This window comes from Nerophis lumbriciformis, linkage group LG21 (genome assembly GCF_033978685.3).
Source record: "Nerophis lumbriciformis linkage group LG21, RoL_Nlum_v2.1, whole genome shotgun sequence".
Lineage (NCBI taxonomy): Eukaryota > Metazoa > Chordata > Actinopteri > Syngnathiformes > Syngnathidae > Nerophis > Nerophis lumbriciformis.
Window position 1 is genome coordinate 4,640,001 of NC_084568.2, and position 17,346 is coordinate 4,657,346.

The following is a 17,346-nucleotide window of genomic DNA, read 5'->3' on the forward strand; positions in this document are numbered from 1 at the left end:
ACACGATGTCGAATATTTCCAAAAATAATTTGAAATGTGGACTCGTCAGACCACAGAACACTTTTCCACTTTGCATCAGTCCATCTTAGATGATTTCGGGCCCAGAGAAGCCGGCGTCGTTTCTGGGTGTTGTTGATAAATGGCTTTTCGCTTTGCATAGTCGAGTTTTAACTTGCACTTACAGATGTAGCGACCAACTGTATTTAGTGACAGTGGTTTTCTGAAGTGTTCCTGAGCCCATGTGGTGATATCCTTTTAGAGATTGATGTCGTTTTTTTGATACAGTGCCGTCTGAGGGATCAAAGGTCACGGTGATTCCTCCAGATTCTCTGAACCTTTTGATGATATTATGGACCGTAGATGTTGAAATCCCTCAATTTCTTGCAATTGCACTTTTGAGAAACGTTGTTCTTAAACTGTTTGACTATTTGCTCACGCAGTCGTGGACAAAAGGGGTGTACCTCGCCCCTATCCTTTCTTGTGAAAGACTGAGCATTTTTTTTAGGAAGCTGTTTTTTTATACCCAATCATGGCACCCACCTGTTCCCAATTAGCCTGCACACCTGTGGGATGTTCCAAATAAGTGTTTGATGAGCATTCCTCAACTTTATCAGTCTTTTTTGACACCTTTCCCAAACTTCTTTGTCACGTGTTGCTGGCATCAACATACCTGCCAACTACTCCGGTTTTCCCGTAATTAGTACGGTTTTCATCAACCTATTCCGGGTTACGGTTGCAGTGATAAAAAATACGGTTTTTCATTAATTAAAAAAAATATTTTTTTTTTAAAGTTTTATTCACGAAAGCGCGTAACAACAATGACAATCGACACTGTAACTTCCTATCGAGCCATTCCGAATGCCATGCGCGAGGCTATTTATAGCACCGCTGCCAAGCACGAGGCACCAGTTGCCATTGTTTCCAAACGAGCGAACGATCATGGAATCAGCCGGAGAAAAATCGCATACGAGTCTTAAACCGAAAAGAAAACCGCAGTCATTCCGTGAAGAATATTCAAAAGCCTATCCGGTAGAGATGCGCGGATAGGCAATTATTTCATCCGCAACCGCGTCAGAAAGTCGTCAACCATCCGCCATCCACCCGATGTAACGTTTGATCAGAACTGCACCCGCCCACCATCCGCCCGTTGTTATATATCTAATATTAATAAAAAAATTTAAAAAAAGGGTGAAAACTACGCGAATTGCACCTTGTGCAGACAAGATTTTTCGATCGGACACGGAGGAATTAGCGATGTAAAAGACCACGTTGGGACAAAAGAACACAAGTCTAATGCCGTTGCTAGCGATACAAGTGGAAAACTTTCAACGTTTTTCGTCGCCCAAACAGATTCTTTGGATGTGATAAATGCCGAAGTTTTATTTACGGAGGCAATAATTGAGCATGGACTTCCAATCGCACTGGCTGATCACATGGGACAGTTAATAATGTAATGCAACCTTTAAAAATCATTACGCGGTGATCGCGATCCCAAAAATAAACTTTTCTTGCATGATAATGTCCAGAAAAATTCGCTTTATATTACTATAGAGTCCTTTTAACGAATGAGTTTGATGGTTTATCACAAACCTTAAATGAAAGAAGTCCTTTGTTCTCCTGCACCATGCATGCGCAATCCTGTCGGCTGTATTTCACAGCACGACATACTGTAAAAAGTGTTTATACTATTTATACTTTCAATTAACAAATTGAAGTCTTGTGAAAGGTTGACAGGATAACTGGCATTAACTGTCAAAATAATTTCAAACTATTGAAGTTAGCTTACAGAATAAACATGTCAATCAACCCATATGATTTTTGCTGTAATATTTTTGTTTTGAAAAGTCACTGTGACTGATAGAAAAGTGATGCTTTTAGCAACATTTTAACCTGTCTGAATGCTAATAGTCATTTTGCGTCGGGGGGCGAAGCCCTGAACCCTCCACCAGGACTTTGTCCTGGACCTACCGGGGCCTGCGGCCCTTGGACCCTGGCTACTAGGTTTTTCTGATTTAAAAGTTGGCAGGTATGGTGAGGTTATAAAGCTTTTGCCTGTTAAAGAAAGGAGACTGATCCAATGCAGCACAGACATTCGCGTGCCACGCTGTCACGACCCAGACGCACACCAGTGCGCAATCATATGGGAGCCGCGCTGAGCGCACCTCCAAGCGCGTCTCGCTGCCGGCGACGGCCAGGTATATGGGCCCACGCTCCAGCGCCATCCATTTTCAGGGCTAGTTGATTCGGCAGGTGGGTTGTTACACACTCCTTAGCGCGTTCCAACTTCCATGGCCACCGTCCTGCTCTCTATATCAACCAGGGTGAGCCCCACCCCTTTCATGAGCGCACTACGCGCGGAGTGACCCCTGTTACGCGCCCCCGGCAACAGGGGTGGCAAGCAGGTAAGCTGCGCGGGCGGAGCGCGCGGAGTGACCCATGTTACGAGCCCCCGGCCACGGGGGTGGCGGGCAGGTAAGCTGCTTACCTGCTGCGCGTGACGCCGGCCGCGGCGAAAGCGGACGAGACGGGGTGTCGGTGCGGTGGGCGCGGTGGTGACCCTGGACGTGCGTCGGGCCCTTCTCGCGGATCGCCTCAGCTACGGCCCCCGGTGGGGCCCTCTCGGGGGAAGGGGCCTCGGTCCCGGACCCCGGCGAGGCGTCCCTTCTCCGCTCCGTAAAAGTGTCCATCTCTTCTTTTTTTTTCTTCTGTTGTGGCATATGCTGCAGGTGCCTGCTCGTTTTTCGTATGTGGGTAACAACATTTAACTATGTATATATATTTCCCAATTGGTTTAACTGCCACCTGCAAAAAAAAAAAAAAAAAAAAAAATTGATCCGCCCGACCCGACCCGCGAGCGGATAAAATCTTAGTTTTTTTAATTTCATCCGCGGACTCCGCGGTTGTGTCCGCAAACCGCGCATCTCTACTATCCGGGAATAATTATCCGTTCCAAAAAGGGTGAAAACTACGCGAATTGCACCTTGTGCAGACAAGATTTTTTCGATCGGACACGGAGGAATTAGCCATGTAAAAGACCACGTTGGGACAAAAAAAACACAAGTCTAATGCCGTTGTTGTACCGAAATCTGTTACCCATTGGAATTTGTAACTCCAGGGGGCGATGTTCCCATGACGTTTGATGGTTAAATGGCAAGCCCAAAGAGGAGAAGAAGAACGCTTGCGTAAATGGCGTAAACTATCCTTAATGCTGAAACGTCAGTTGTCAGAATTTCAGCATTAATAATAACAATGGACTCATACTGTTGGAATAATTGTTTGTAAGTTATCACAAAAGAAATGTTGTATTATGAATGCTGTATTTCGAGGCCTAACAAAAGGATGAAGTCTCGTGAAACGCCACTGTGATTTCAGCACGGACAGATGGCAGGATGTGCTCAACTCCTGGAGGAACTCTCTTTGAAGTGTTAAACGAACTCTCTTTGAAGTAATTCACAAACTCTCTTCCAACTATTTGGTCAACGCTATTTACGACACGCTGCCCTCTTGAAGTCACTGTGGACAGGAGACGGGAGGGGTTGTCCATTGTCCTCCAACACCTGCCCCAGCTGGATCCAGGAAGAGCCAAGTCCGAGAAGTCCTCTTCTTGGACTTCAAAGCGACCAAAAACAATGACTGTTTTACATACCTCCCCATTCCTATTGTGACATATGTTGGTGCGTGAACATGGAACATCTGAATTAAAAGAGGAGACGAGAACCTTCTTCGTCAGAGCGTGCTAAGACACTGTAAGAGGTTACAGGTTGAAGCCGTCTCTCCTCAATTGAGTCCAAATTGAATTCTGTCTCTGTTTGATTCCTTGCCTTTTGTCTTGTGTAACAGATGTCCTGTATTTGAACCTGACACATACTATAATGAAAGCAAGTCATTGATTTCCAGAATATGTGTAATTTATTAATGCTGAAATTCTGACAACTGACTGTTTCAGCATTAAGGATAGTTTACGCCATTTACGCAAGCGTTCTTCTTCTCCTCCTCTTTGGGCTTGCCGTTTAACCATCAAACAAACGCCACGGGAACATCGCCCCCTGGAGTTACAAATTCCGATGGGTAGCAGATTTCGGTACAAGTGGAAAACTTTCAACGTTTTTTCGTCGCCCAAACAGATTCTTTGGATGTGATAAATGCCGAAGTTTTATTCACGGAGGCAATAATTGGGCAAACAAAAAGGTAATGACACCAATGTTATCTATTGGAATTGTTTAGTACTGTTATACTGTTAAAAGTGTTTATAAATCAAATCAAATCAAATCAACTTTATTTATAGAGCACATTTAAAATTTACCACAGGGGTAGCCAAAGTGCTGTACAATGAGCAGGTTAAAAGATAAAACGAGTACCGAGCAAACACAACACAACACAAACAGAACACGATAAAAAATAAATAATTAAAATAGAATTAATAAAAACATAAAAACATAAAAACAGGATCACAGCAGGTGTATTATGGGGCGCCATTGCAGGATGGATATCACTCAGTGTTAAAAGCCATGGAATAAAAGTATGTTTTTAAGAGAGATTTAAAAACAGGAAGAGAGGAGGCTTGTCTAACACTCAGGGGTAGGTCGTTCCAGAGCTTGGGAGCAGCAACGGCGAAAGCTCTGTCACCTCTAAGCTTCAGCCTTGTGTCGGGGACCATCAACAGCAGCTGATCGGCTGATCTTAAGGATCGGGTGGGGCAGTAAGGCTGAAGGAGGTCGGAGAGATAGGTTGGCGCGAGGTTGTTTAGACATTTAAAAACAAATAAAAGGAGTTTAAAATGTATTCGGTAACGCACAGGGAGCCAGTGAAGGGACGCTAAAATAGGGGTGATGTGCTCACGTCTGCGGGTCTGTGTTAGCAGACGAGCAGCAGAGTTCTGCACGAGCTGCAGGCGGGCGAGGGAGGCCTGGCTAATGCCTACATACAGGGCATTGCAGTAATCAAGACGAGTCGAGATAAAAGCGTGGATTAATTTCTCAAGATCATGTCTTGATAGAAGCGGTTTCACTTTCGCTATTTGGCGTAATTGATAAAAGCTTTTTTGAACGACGCTGCTGATTTGTTTTTCGAATTTAAAATCTGAGTCAAACTTTACCCCCAGGTTTGTGACACAGTCGCTGAGATACGGGGTCAGAGTGCCGAGGTCAACGTTGGGGGAGGGAGAGCGGCTTGGACCAAACAACATAACTTCTGTTTTATCTTCATTTAGGCTCAGGAAGTTAGCTGAAAGCCAGACTTTGATGTCGTGCAGGCAGTCAATAAGACGTTGAACCGTGTTATTTTGTGCCATGGGAAAATAAATCTGGCAATCATCGGCGTAAAAATGAAATGCAATACTGTACTTCCTAAAAATAGAACCAAGGGGGAGAAGGTAAAGCGCAAATAAAATTGGGGCAAGGATTGAGCCCTGGGGGACCCCATGTGGTAAAGGAGCTGTGGACGACATAAAACTGTCTACTTTTACACAAAAACTCCTGTCGGTTAGGTACGACCGGAACCAGTTGAGGGCGGCGCCCTTAATGCCCACACAGTTCTCAAGACGAGTGATTAAGGTGGCGTGGTCGACGGTGTCGAACGCAGCAGACAGATCTAAAAGCACCAGGACAACATATTTACCAGAATCAGTGGACAGGAGGATATCGTTATACTCTTTATGCTTTCAAGTCCAAGTTGAAGAAATCTTGTTAAATGTTGACAGCATAACTACCAAAATACAGAAGTATGTCCTTAATATTTTTGCAGTGCTATTTCTGTTGAAAAGTTCAAATGATTACATTAAAGATGTGATGTGCCACTTTTCAAGTGTCTGATGGCTTCAATTAATTTTCATGAATTTTTCATATTTTGAATTCTTTTGAAAGGCTTACAAAAAAACTACATTTGAATTGTAATTCCATGCTATTGACAGGACTATTAATTTTAATGAAGTTATCTTACCATGTTTACAGTATGATAATTGTGACAGAAATGTGAATTTTAGGCACAGAATATTTTTTACAATTGAACAAGGCAGTAGATTATACAAGCTTGGACAGAAAGTTAATAATGACACCAATGGAATTGTTTAGTACTGTTTTACCATTTGTTTACTGTAAAAAGTGTTTATACTGTTTATACTTTCAATGAACAAATTGAAGTCTTGTGAAAGGTTGACAGGATAACTGGCATTAACTGTCAAAATAATTTCAAACTATTGAAGTTAGCTTACAGAATCAACATGTCAATCAACCCATATGATTTTTGCTGAATATTTTTGTTTTGAAAAGTCACTGTGACTGATAGAAAAGTGATGCTTTTAGCAACATTTTAACCTGTCTGAATGCTAATAATCATTTTGCGTCGGGGGGCGAAGCCTGAACCTCCCACCAGGACTTTGTCCTGGACCTACCGGGGCCTGCGGCCCCTGGACCCTGGCTACTAGGTTTTTCTGATTTCAAAAGTTGGCAGGTATGTAATCACCTGTCGCCCTCATTAGCAGCAGCCGGCCCGAGACACGGGGTTGGATTTGTAGAGAGAGAAAGACACACGCTGGAGAGCACAACAGAGCAGCAAGAGAGTGGACTTAATAAAAACATGATTGAATCCAGAATACTGGATCTCTCGTACCAGTGTGTGGTAGTCAGGGGAACCCACTAGAGGGCAACATCTACACCTATTTTATTTATTTTTTTCCCCATTTTATAATTAGCCTATTTCCAAGCCCTTCACCCAAAATTCAAGCATTTTTTTTTTTCAAAACCTTGAAAACACAACATTAAAATCCAAGCATTTTCAAGGTTTTTCAAAAACAAGCACCCGTACGAACCCCGTTAATCGGTTACGGAATGTAAATAAAGTATTTTTGGCGTGTTTTGATGCTTTGAGCAACATTTTAACCTGTCTGAATGCAATCAATCATTTTGCGTCGGCTGAACCCCCCCACCAGGACTTTGTCCTGGACCTACCGGGTCCTGCGGCCCCTGGACCCTGGCTACTAGGTTTTTCTGATTTCAAAAGTTGGCAGGTATGTAATCACCTGTCGCCCTCATTAGCAGCAGCCGGCCCGAGACACGGGGTTGGATTTGTAGAGAGAGAAAGACACACGCTGGAGAGCACAACAGAGCAGCAAGAGAGTGGACTTAATAAAAACATGATTGAATCCAGAATACTGGATCTCTCGTACCAGTGTGTGGTAGTCAGGGGAACCCACTAGAGGGCAACCTCTACACCTATTTTATTTATTTTTTCCCCATTTTATAATTAGCCTATTTCCAAGCCCTTCACCCAAAATTCAAGCATTTTTTTTTTTCAAAACCTTGAAAACACAACATTAAAATCCAAGTATTTTCAAGGTTTTTCAAAAACAAGCACCCGTACGAACCCCGTTAATCGGTTACGGAATGTAAATAAAGTATTTTTGGCGTGTTTTGATGCTTTTAGCAACATTTTAACCTGTCTGAATGCAATCAATCATTTTGCGTCGGCTGAACCCCCCACCAGGACTTTGTCCTGGACCTATTGGGTCCTGCGGCCCCTGGACCCTGGCTACTAGGTTTTTCTGATTCCAAAAGTTGGCAGGTATGTAATCACCTGTCGCCCTCATTAGCAGCAGCCGGCCCGAGACACGGGGTTGGATTTGTAGAGAGAGAAAGACACACGCTGGAGAGCACAACAGAGCAGCAAGAGAGTGGACTTAATAAAAACATGATTGAATCCAGAATACTGGATCTCTCGTACCAGTGTGTGGTAGTCAGGGGAACCCACTAGAGGGCAACATCTACACCTATTTTATTTATTTTTTCCCCATTTTATAATTAGCCTATTTCCAAGCCCTTCACCCAAAATTCAAGCATTTTTTTTTTCAAAACCTTGAAAACACAACATTAAAATCCAAGCATTTTCAAGGTTTTTCAAAAACAAGCACCCGTACGAACCCCGTTAATCGGTTACGGAATGTAAATAAAGTATTTTTGGCGTGTTTTGATGCTTTTAGCAACATTTTAACCTGTCTGAATGCAATCAATCATTTTGCGTCGGCTGAACCCCCCACCAGGACTTTGTCCTGGACCCACCGGGGCCTGCGGCCCCTGGACCCTGGCTACTAGGTTTTTCTGATTTCAAAAGTTGGCAGGTATGTAATCACCTGTCGCCCTCATTAGCAGCAGCCGGCCCGAGACACAGGGTTGGATTTGTAGAGAGAGAAAGACACACGCTGGAGAGCACAACAGAGCAGCAAGAGAGTGGACTTAATAAAAACATGATTGAATCCAGAATACTGGATCTCTCGTACCAGTGTGTGGTAGTCAGGGGAACCCACTAGAGGGCAACATCTACACCTATTTTATTTATTTTTTTCCCATTTTATAATTAGCCTATTTCCAAGCCCAAAATTCAAGCATTTTTTTTTTCAAAACCTTGAAAACACAACATTAAAATCCAAGCATTTTCAAGGTTTTTCAAAAACAAGCACCCGTACGAACCCCGTTAATCGGTTACGGAATGTAAATAAAGTATTTTTGGCGTGTTTTGATGCTTTTAGCAACATTTTAACCTGTCTGAATGCAATCAATCATTTTGCGTCGGCTGAACCCCCCACCAGGACTTTGTCCTGGACCTACCGGGTCCTGCGGCCCCTGGACCCTGGCTACTAGGTTTTTCTGATTTCAAAAGTTGGCAGGTATGTAATCACCTGTCGCCCTCATTAGCAGCAGCCGGCCCGAGACACGGGGTTGGATTTGTAGAGAGAGAAAGACACACGCTGGAGAGCACAACAGAGCAGCAAGAGAGTGGACTTAATAAAAACATGATTGAATCCAGAATACTGGATCTCTCGTACCAGTGTGTGGTAGTCAGGGGAACCCACTAGAGGGCAACATCTACACCTATTTTATTTATTTTTCCCCCATTTTATAATTAGCCTATTTCCAAGCCCTTCACCCAAAATTCAAGCATTTTTTTTTTCAAAACCTTGAAAACACAACATTAAAATCCAAGCATTTTCAAGGTTTTTCAAAAACAAGCACCCGTACGAACCCCGTTAATCGGTTACGGAATGTAAATAAAGTATTTTTGGCGTGTTTTGATGCTTTTAGCAACATTTTAACCTGTCTGAATGCAATCAATCATTTTGCGTCGGCTGAACCCCCCACCAGGACTTTGTCCTGGACCTATTGGGTCCTGCGGCCCCTGGACCCTGGCTACTAGGTTTTTCTGATTTCAAAAGTTGGCAGGTATGTAATCACCTGTCGCCCTCATTAGCAGCAGCCGGCCCGAGACACGGGGTTGGATTTGTAGAGAGAGAAAGACACACGCTGGAGAGCACAACAGAGCAGCAAGAGAGTGGACTTAATAAAAACATGATTGAATCCAGAATACTGGATCTCTCGTACCAGTGTGTGGTAGTCAGGGGAACCCACTAGAGGGCAACATCTACACCTATTTTATTTTTTTTTTCTTTCCCATTTTATAATTAGCCTATTTCCAAGCCCTTCACCCAAAATTCAAGCATTTTTTTTTTCAAAACCTTGAAAACACAACATTAAAATCCAAGCATTTTCAAGGTTTTTCAAAAACAAGCACCCGTACGAACCCCGTTAATCGGTTACGGAATGTAAATAAAGTATTTTTGGCGTGTTTTGATGCTTTTAGCAACATTTTAACCTGTCTGAATGCAATCAATCATTTTGCGTCGGCTGAACCCCCCCACCAGGACTTTGTCCTGGACCTATTGGGTCCTGCGGCCCCTGGACCCTGGCTACTAGGTTTTTCTGATTTCAAAAGTTGGCAGGTATGTAATCACCTGTCGCCCTCATTAGCAGCAGCCGGCCCGAGACACGGGGTTGGATTTGTAGAGAGAGAAAGACACACGCTGGAGAGCACAACAGAGCAGCAAGAGAGTGGACTTAATAAAAACATGATTGAATCCAGAATACTGGATCTCTCGTACCAGTGTGTGGTAGTCAGGGGAACCCACTAGAGGGCAACATCTACACCTATTTTATTTATTTTTTTCCCATTTTATAATTAGCCTATTTCCAAGCCCTTCACCCAAAATTCAAGCATTTTTTTTTTTCAAAACCTTGAAAACACAACATTAAAATCCAAGCATTTTCAAGGTTTTTCAAAAACAAGCACCCGTACGAACCCCGTTAATCGGTTACGGAATGTAAATAAAGTATTTTTGGCGTGTTTTGATGCTTTTAGCAACATTTTAACCTGTCTGAATGCAATCAATCATTTTGCGTCGGCTGAACCCCCCACCAGGACTTTGTCCTGGACCTACCGGGTCCTGCGGCCCCTGGACCCTGGCTACTAGGTTTTTCTGATTTCAAAAGTTGGCAGGTATGTAATCACCTGTCGCCCTCATTAGCAGCAGCCGGCCCGAGACACGGGGTTGGATTTGTAGAGAGAGAAAGACACACGCTGGAGAGCACAACAGAGCAGCAAGAGAGTGGACTTAATAAAAACATGATTGAATCCAGAATACTGGATCTCTCGTACCAGTGTGTGGTAGTCAGGGGAACCCACTAGAGGGCAACATCTACGCCTATTTTATTTATTTTTTTCCCATTTTATAATTAGCCTATTTCCAAGCCCTTCACCCAAAATTCAAGCATTTTTTTTTTCAAAACCTTGAAAACACAACATTAAAATCCAAGCATTTTCAAGGTTTTTCAAAAACAAGCACCCGTACGAACCCCGTTAATCGGTTACGGAATGTAAATAAAGTATTTTTGGCGTGTTTTGATGCTTTTAGCAACATTTTAACCTGTCTGAATGCAATCAATCATTTTGCGTCGGCTGAACCCCCCCACCAGGACTTTGTCCTGGACCTATTGGGTCCTGCGGCCCCTGGACCCTGGCTACTAGGTTTTTCTGATTTCAAAAGTTGGCAGGTATGTAATCACCTGTCGCCCTCATTAGCAGCAGCCGGCCCGAGACACGGGGTTGGATTTGTAGAGAGAGAAAGACACACGCTGGAGAGCACAACAGAGCAGCAAGAGAGTGGACTTAATAAAAACATGATTGAATCCAGAATACTGGATCTCTCGTACCAGTGTGTGGTAGTCAGGGGAACCCACTAGAGGGCAACATCTACACCTATTTTATTTATTTTTCCCCCATTTTATAATTAGCCTATTTCCAAGCCCTTCACCCAAAATTCAAGCATTTTTTTTTTCAAAACCTTGAAAACACAACATTAAAATCCAAGCATTTTCAAGGTTTTTCAAAAACAAGCACCCGTACGAACCCCGTTAATCGGTTACGGAATGTAAATAAAGTATTTTTGGCGTGTTTTGATGCTTTTAGCAACATTTTAACCTGTCTGAATGCAATCAATCATTTTGCGTCGGCTGAACCCCCCACCAGGACTTTGTCCTGGACCTATTGGGTCCTGCGGCCCCTGGACCCTGGCTACTAGGTTTTTCTGATTTCAAAAGTTGGCAGGTATGTAATCACCTGTCGCCCTCATTAGCAGCAGCCGGCCCGAGACACGGGGTTGGATTTGTAGAGAGAGAAAGACACACGCTGGAGAGCACAACAGAGCAGCAAGAGAGTGGACTTAATAAAAACATGATTGAATCCAGAATACTGGATCTCTCGTACCAGTGTGTGGTAGTCAGGGGAACCCACTAGAGGGCAACATCTACACCTATTTTATTTTTTTTTTCTTTCCCATTTTATAATTAGCCTATTTCCAAGCCCTTCACCCAAAATTCAAGCATTTTTTTTTTCAAAACCTTGAAAACACAACATTAAAATCCAAGCATTTTCAAGGTTTTTCAAAAACAAGCACCCGTACGAACCCCGTTAATCGGTTACGGAATGTAAATAAAGTATTTTTGGCGTGTTTTGATGCTTTTAGCAACATTTTAACCTGTCTGAATGCAATCAATCATTTTGCGTCGGCTGAACCCCCCCACCAGGACTTTGTCCTGGACCTATTGGGTCCTGCGGCCCCTGGACCCTGGCTACTAGGTTTTTCTGATTTCAAAAGTTGGCAGGTATGTAATCACCTGTCGCCCTCATTAGCAGCAGCCGGCCCGAGACACGGGGTTGGATTTGTAGAGAGAGAAAGACACACGCTGGAGAGCACAACAGAGCAGCAAGAGAGTGGACTTAATAAAAACATGATTGAATCCAGAATACTGGATCTCTCGTACCAGTGTGTGGTAGTCAGGGGAACCCACTAGAGGGCAACATCTACACCTATTTTATTTATTTTTCCCCCATTTTATAATTAGCCTATTTCCAAGCCCTTCACCCAAAATTCAAGCATTTTTTTTTTCAAAACCTTGAAAACACAACATTAAAATCCAAGCATTTTCAAGGTTTTTCAAAAACAAGCACCCGTACGAACCCCGTTAATCGGTTACGGAATGTAAATAAAGTATTTTTGGCGTGTTTTGATGCTTTTAGCAACATTTTAACCTGTCTGAATGCAATCAATCATTTTGCGTCGGCTGAACCCCCCACCAGGACTTTGTCCTGGACCTATTGGGTCCTGCGGCCCCTGGACCCTGGCTACTAGGTTTTTCTGATTTCAAAAGTTGGCAGGTATGTAATCACCTGTCGCCCTCATTAGCAGCAGCCGGCCCGAGACACGGGGTTGGATTTGTAGAGAGAGAAAGACACACGCTGGAGAGCACAACAGAGCAGCAAGAGAGTGGACTTAATAAAAACATGATTGAATCCAGAATACTGGATCTCTCGTACCAGTGTGTGGTAGTCAGGGGAACCCACTAGAGGGCAACATCTACACCTATTTTATTTTTTTTTTCTTTCCCATTTTATAATTAGCCTATTTCCAAGCCCTTCACCCAAAATTCAAGCATTTTTTTTTTCAAAACCTTGAAAACACAACATTAAAATCCAAGCATTTTCAAGGTTTTTCAAAAACAAGCACCCGTACGAACCCCGTTAATCGGTTACGGAATGTAAATAAAGTATTTTTGGCGTGTTTTGATGCTTTTAGCAACATTTTAACCTGTCTGAATGCAATCAATCATTTTGCGTCGGCTGAACCCCCCCACCAGGACTTTGTCCTGGACCTATTGGGTCCTGCGGCCCCTGGACCCTGGCTACTAGGTTTTTCTGATTTCAAAAGTTGGCAGGTATGTAATCACCTGTCGCCCTCATTAGCAGCAGCCGGCCCGAGACACGGGGTTGGATTTGTAGAGAGAGAAAGACACACGCTGGAGAGCACAACAGAGCAGCAAGAGAGTGGACTTAATAAAAACATGATTGAATCCAGAATACTGGATCTCTCGTACCAGTGTGTGGTAGTCAGGGGAACCCACTAGAGGGCAACATCTACACCTATTTTATTTATTTTTCCCCCATTTTATAATTAGCCTATTTCCAAGCCCTTCACCCAAAATTCAAGCATTTTTTTTTTCAAAACCTTGAAAACACAACATTAAAATCCAAGCATTTTCAAGGTTTTTCAAAAACAAGCACCCGTACGAACCCCGTTAATCGGTTACGGAATGTAAATAAAGTATTTTTGGCGTGTTTTGATGCTTTTAGCAACATTTTAACCTGTCTGAATGCAATCAATCATTTTGCGTCGGCTGAACCCCCCACCAGGACTTTGTCCTGGACCTATTGGGTCCTGCGGCCCCTGGACCCTGGCTACTAGGTTTTTCTGATTTCAAAAGTTGGCAGGTATGTAATCACCTGTCGCCCTCATTAGCAGCAGCCGGCCCGAGACACGGGGTTGGATTTGTAGAGAGAGAAAGACACACGCTGGAGAGCACAACAGAGCAGCAAGAGAGTGGACTTAATAAAAACATGATTGAATCCAGAATACTGGATCTCTCGTACCAGTGTGTGGTAGTCAGGGGAACCCACTAGAGGGCAACATCTACACCTATTTTATTTTTTTTTTCTTTCCCATTTTATAATTAGCCTATTTCCAAGCCCTTCACCCAAAATTCAAGCATTTTTTTTTTCAAAACCTTGAAAACACAACATTAAAATCCAAGCATTTTCAAGGTTTTTCAAAAACAAGCACCCGTACGAACCCCGTTAATCGGTTACGGAATGTAAATAAAGTATTTTTGGCGTGTTTTGATGCTTTTAGCAACATTTTAACCTGTCTGAATGCAATCAATCATTTTGCGTCGGCTGAACCCCCCCACCAGGACTTTGTCCTGGACCTATTGGGTCCTGCGGCCCCTGGACCCTGGCTACTAGGTTTTTCTGATTTCAAAAGTTGGCAGGTATGTAATCACCTGTCGCCCTCATTAGCAGCAGCCGGCCCGAGACACGGGGTTGGATTTGTAGAGAGAGAAAGACACACGCTGGAGAGCACAACAGAGCAGCAAGAGAGTGGACTTAATAAAAACATGATTGAATCCAGAATACTGGATCTCTCGTACCAGTGTGTGGTAGTCAGGGGAACCCACTAGAGGGCAACATCTACACCTATTTTATTTATTTTTTTCCCCATTTTATAATTAGCCTATTTCCAAGCCCTTCACCCAAAATTCAAGCATTTTTTTTTTCAAAACCTTGAAAACACAACATTAAAATCCAAGCATTTTCAAGGTTTTTCAAAAACAAGCACCCGTACGAACCCCGTTAATCGGTTACGGAATGTAAATAAAGTATTTTTGGCGTGTTTTGATGCTTTTAGCAACATTTTAACCTGTCTGAATGCAATCAATCATTTTGCGTCGGCTGAACCCCCCACCAGGACTTTGTCCTGGACCTATTGGGTCCTGCGGCCCCTGGACCCTGGCTACTAGGTTTTTCTGATTTCAAAAGTTGGCAGGTATGTAATCACCTGTCGCCCTCATTAGCAGCAGCCGGCCCGAGACACGGGGTTGGATTTGTAGAGAGAGAAAGACACACGCTGGAGAGCACAACAGAGCAGCAAGAGAGTGGACTTAATAAAAACATGATTGAATCCAGAATACTGGATCTCTCGTACCAGTGTGTGGTAGTCAGGGGAACCCACTAGAGGGCAACATCTACACCTATTTTATTTATTTTTTCCCCATTTTGTAATTAGCCTATTTCCAAGCCCTTCACCCAAAATTCAAGCATTTTTTTTTTCAAAACCTTGAAAACACAACATTAAAATCCAAGCATTTTCAAGGTTTTTCAAAAACAAGCACCCGTACGAACCCCGTTAATCGGTTACGGAATGTAAATAAAGTATTTTTGGCGTGTTTTGATGCTTTTAGCAACATTTTAACCTGTCTGAATGCAATCAATCATTTTGCGTCGGCTGAACCCCCCCACCAGGACTTTGTCCTGGACCTACCGGGTCCTGCGGCCCCTGGACCCTGGCTACTAGGTTTTTCTGATTTCAAAAGTTGGCAGGTATGCATCAAATTCTAAAGTTAATGATTATTTGCAACAACAAAAAAAAATGTTTATCAGTTTGAACATCAAATATGTTGTCTTTGTAGCATATTCAACTGAATATGGGTTGAAAATGATTTGCAAATCATTGTATTCCGTTTATATTTACATCCAACACAATTTCCCAACTCATATGGAAACGGGGTTTGTAATATACATATCTACATACATACAGAGTGGGATTATTAAAGGAAAAACACGATTTTTAAACGTCATCGTTATTAATTAAGCCCTCTTCTGCAAACATTCTTGCACCGCGTCAGTTATTTGCTGTTGGTGTAAAAGTTTAGTGCGCATCCAAGGTGCTCACCTGAGTGCCGCAGTCCGCCCAGGTATAAATTAGCGCAGCAGGGTGCGCGCCTTCAGTAAGTCCGGCTTGCGGCGACCCGGAGCGGGACGTCTCAGTCTCGCAGGAGCGCGGAGAAACTGTCCACGGGTGTCAGCAGCGAGAAGGAGGAGGAATCCACGCAGACAGACGAGCAGCAACCTTCACAGCCGGAATGCGCGCGGAAAAACTGCAATTAAGCGCCGGCGCACGCGCGCACACGCGAACTCCCGCTGGCTTTTAACGCAGTCCATTTTTTAAAATTATTATTATTATTTTTTTAGGCTGATTCGGTCTTGCGCGCAGCCTCGACTCCGCTGGAGGACCAGAGTGGGTCCCGGCAGTCCGACCTCGGAGCCAGCTCTCGGACACGCTCGTCCCCGCAGCCAGTGGGCGCGCAGAGCGGCTCCTAGCCACGCCCATCGGCGCCAGACCCCGCCCACCAGCGCAGGCGCTCAGTCTGAGCCGAATAAAAACCCTCATTAAGTCCTGGTTTATATGTTTGAATTTTATAAATAAAGCTGTATAAAATAATAATAGATAAAATAAATAAGTTAGTACATTAAAATAAACCCTAATTAAGTCCTTGTTTGTATGTTTGAACTTTATAAATAAAGCTGGATTAAAAAATAATAATTAAATAAAAATAAATAAGTTAGTACATAAAAAAAACACCTAATTAAGTCCTTGTTTATATGTTAAAATTGTATAAATAAAGCTGTATAAAATAATAAGAAAATAAATAAGTTAGTACATAAAAAAACCCTAATTAAGTCCTTGTTTGTATGTTTGAACTTTATAAATAAAGCTGTATAAAAAAACAAAATTTAAAAATAAATAAGTACATAAAAAACCCTAATTAAGTCCTTGTTTATATGTTTGAACTTTATAAATAAAGATGGATTAAAAAATAATAATAAAATAAAATAAATAAGTTAGTACATCCATCCATCCATTTTCTACCGCTTATTCCCTTTTGGGGTCGCGGGGGGCGCTGATAAAAACCCTAATTAAGTTCTTGTTTATATGTTAAAATTGTATAAATAAAGCTGTATAAAATAATAATAAATGAATTAAATAAATAAGTTAGTACATTAAAAAAACTAATTAAGTTTATATGTTTGAACTTTATAAATAAAGGTGTATAAAAAACAAAATTTAAAAATAAATAAGTCCATAAAAAAAACCCTAATTAAGTCCTTGTTTGTATGTTTGAACTTTATAAATAAAGCTGTAAAAAAAAACAAAATTTTAAAATAAAAAAATAAGTACATAAAAAACCTAATTAAGTTCTTGTTTATATGTTAAAATTGTATAAATAAAGCTGTATAAAATAATAATAAATAAATAAGTTAGTACATAAAAAAAACTAATTAAGTTTATATGTTTGAACTTTATAAATAAAGGTGTATAAAAAAACAAAATTTAAAAATAAATAAGTCCATAAAAAAACCCTAATTAAGTCCTTGTTTATATGTTTGAACTTTATAAATAAAGATGGATAAACAAATAATAATAAATACATAAAATAAATAAGTTAATACATTAAAAAAACAACTAATTAAGTCCTTTTTTATGTTTGAACTTTATAAATAAAGCTGAATTAAAAAATAATAATAAAATAAAATAGATAAGTTAGTACATAAAAAAACCCTAAATAAGTCCTT

At 41.9% G+C, this 17,346-nt stretch overlaps 1 protein-coding gene across 1 annotated transcript in view; it reads right to left on the bottom strand.

Annotated features, from left to right (window-relative positions):
- The window catches only part of LOC133621225 (cyclin-dependent kinase 5 activator 1), a 28,034-nt gene extending 12,010 nt beyond the window's left edge, over positions 1-16,024 (bottom strand). Inside the window, exon 1 of the mRNA XM_061983201.2 lies at positions 15,665-16,024. The gene's annotated coding sequence lies outside the window, so the exon portion shown is untranslated. The remainder of the gene's footprint in view (positions 1-15,664) is intronic.
- Positions 16,025-17,346: the final 1,322 nt, after the last annotated feature.